Here is a 3348-nt window from a genome sequence, read left to right as displayed (position 1 = left end):
AATCCTTCACCTCTCTTAAATGAAAAATGTTTTAATTCAAAAGAACAAGAAGTACATGAATTTCAAATTTATCCATGAATTTAATTTAATTATATTGATGTGGTGACAATACTTTTTGTTTTCTGAATGAATGCTTGAACAGTGCATATTTTTGATCTTGTTGTTAAAATTGTTGGCTCTTGAAAGAATAATGAACAAAGAAAAATGTTATTGATGATCTGAAAAATTATGAAATTGATTCTTGAAGCAAGAAAAAGCAGTGAAAAAGCAAAGGCTTGCGAGAAAAAAAAACTGGCGAAAAAAAATAGAAAGAAAAAGAAAAAGCAAGCAGAAAAAGCCAATAGCCCTTAAAACCAAAAGGCAAGGGTAAAAAGGATCCAAGGCTTTGAGCATCAATGGATAGGAGGGCCCAAGGAAATAAAATCTAGGCCTAAGCGGCTAAATTAAGCCGTCCCTAACCATGTGCTTGTGTCATGAAGGTCCGAGTGAAAAGCTTGAGACTGAGTGGTTAAAGTCGTGATCCAAAGCAAAAAGAGTGTGCTTAAGAGCTCTGGACACCTCTAACTGGGGACTCTAGCAAAGCTGAGTCACAATCTGAAAAGGTTCACCCAGTCATGTGTCTGTGGCATTTATGTATCCGGTGGTAATACTGGAAAACAAAATGCTTAGGGCCACGGCCAAGACTCATACGTAGCTGTGTTCAAGAATCAACATGCTTAACTAGGAAAGTCAATAACACTATCCGAAATTCTAAGTTCCTAGAGAAGCCAATCATTCTAAACTTCAAAGGAAAAAGTGAGATGCCAAAACTGTTCAGAAGCAAAAAGCTACAAGTCCCGCTCATCTAATTAAATTAATATTCATTGATATTTTAGAATTTATAGTATATTCTCTCTTCTTTTTATCCTAATTGATTTTCAGTTGCTTGGGGACAAGCAACAATTTAAGTTTGGTGTTGTGATGAGCGGATAATTTATACGCTTTTTGGCATTGTTTTTAGGTAGTTTTTAGTAAGTTCAAGCTACTTTTAGGGATGTTTTCATTAGTTTTTATGTTAAAATCACATTTCTGGATTTTACTATGAGTTTGTGTGTTTTTCTGTGATTTCAGGTGATTTCTGGCTGAAATTGAGGGATTTGAGCAAAACTCTGAAAAAGGCTGACAAAAGGACTGCTGATGCTGTTGGAATCTGACCTCCCTGCACTCGAAATGGATTTTCTGGAGCTACAGAACTATAATTGGCGCGCTCTCAACGGCGTTGGAAAGTAGACATCCAGAGCTTTCCAGCAATATATAATAGTCCATACTTTATTCGGAAATTAACGACGTAACTTGGCATTGAACGCCAAGTACATGCTGCTGTCTGGAGTTAAACGCCAGAAAAACGTCATGATCCGGAGTTGAACGCCCAAAAGACGTTATAACTTGGAGTTCAACTCCAAGAAAAGCCTCAACTCGTGGATAGATCAAGCTCAACCCAAGCATACACCAAGTGGGCCCCGGAAGTGGATTTATGCATCAATTACTTACTCATGTAAACCCTAGTAGCTAGTCTAGTATAAATAGGATAAGTTACTATTGTATTAGACATCTTTTGACAGTTTAATCTTTTGACTATTCGGTCTCTTGATCATGGAGAAAGCTGGCCATTCGGCCATGCCTGAACCTTTTACTTATGTATTTTCAACGGTGGAGTTTCTGCACACCATAGATTAAGGGTGTGGAGCTCTGGTGGTATAAGCTAGATAGATGGCGGCATTCATGAGGATCCGGAAAGTCTAAACCTTGTCTATGGTATTCCGAGTAGGATTCTGTGATTGAATGACTGTGACGAGCTTCAAACTCCTGAAGGCTGGGCGTGATGACAAACGCAAAAGAATCAAGGGATTCTATTCCAACCTGATTGAGAACCGACAGATGATTAGCCGTGCTGTGACAGAGCATAGGAACGTTTTCACTGAGAGGATGGGATGTAGCCATTGACAACGGTGATGCCCTACATACAGCTTGCCATGGAAAGGAGTAGGAAGGATTGGATGAATGTAATAAGAAAGTAGAGATACGAGAGGAGCACAGCATCTTCACACACTTATCTGAAATTCCCACTATTGATTTACATAAGTATTTCTATCCCTTTTTATTTTCTATTTATTCCATTAATCAAATTTAAACTAATAATCCAATTATCCTTGAATCCGCCTGACTGAGATTTGCAAGGTGACCATAGCTTGCTTCATACCAACAATCTCTGTGGGATCGACCCTTACTCACGTAAGGTATTACTTGGATGACCCAGTACACTTGCTGGTTAAGTTGAACGTAGTTGTGATCACATATGCCAAAGAGCCATTAAATAAATCTCATGCAAATACAAAGAGGGCAATCACAATTTCGTCCACCATAAGGCACCCCAAAGAGCTTATTCATCCAAGTAGATCCCTCACACATGAGCACCACAGACACATGCCTTAAGCTCAAAACCATTGGTGCCTAGCCTTATTGCTTACTCTTTTTCTTTTGTTTTTCAACCTTTATTGTTCTTTCCCTTTTTCTTCTTAGGATCTTCTTATTTAGTTAGTCTCATGGGGTGTGTCTCCAGCATAGTATTCATGACAGATAGTTGTCCTCCACCTTGTGGTTGAACCAACTTAGCCAACTTATTACCACACCACAAACTTAGGAACTTAGTATGAACTCCACTCTGGTCTTTTATGAAACACTCATTCTCTTTTCATTGATTCAAAAGGGACAAGCATACAAGTAAGCAAAGTAAGGATGCAGTAATGACATTCAGACTAGAAAACACAGCCTTAATCAATAAAATGTTTAAAAGACATAACTGGCATGCTTATTCACAAGGAGCAAGCACACATACATACAAAGAACTTAGAAGACAATCATGCAAATTAAAGTGCTGAAAATAAGTAAGAGGAGAAAGGAACTTTACCACCTTGTATTTTATCTTCATTGTTGTTGCCCTTTTCCTCCTATTCTTCCCCTTCCCACACCAGACATAGAATGATTGCTTATACTCAAGCAACAATTAAAACAGTGGTGATGGGGTCCATGATGGATCATGAATGTCTTAGAATGAAGTGTGAGTATGCATGTGTTTCAGCAAGCAAGGTTAAGGATACAATAAAGACACAAGAGATACAAACAGAGACATTTTGATTGCATTAATAAGTGGTGTTGGCATGGTACTTGCTTGAAAGTTAAGTGGCAATACCAAACTTAGTGTGCCACTATCAATTTAGAATGTTGCAAGTACCCAGTGAAGATTGAAAATCAAATTGTTGCATAGCAACACCAAACATAGAATGCAATCATATGCCAAATTATTGAAAG

This window comes from Arachis duranensis, chromosome 5, assembly GCF_000817695.3.
Source record: "Arachis duranensis cultivar V14167 chromosome 5, aradu.V14167.gnm2.J7QH, whole genome shotgun sequence".
In the NCBI taxonomy this organism is placed as follows: Eukaryota; Viridiplantae; Streptophyta; class Magnoliopsida; order Fabales; family Fabaceae; genus Arachis; species Arachis duranensis.
The sequence above is the reverse complement of the archived record's forward strand: the minus strand, read 5'-3'. Positions refer to the sequence as shown.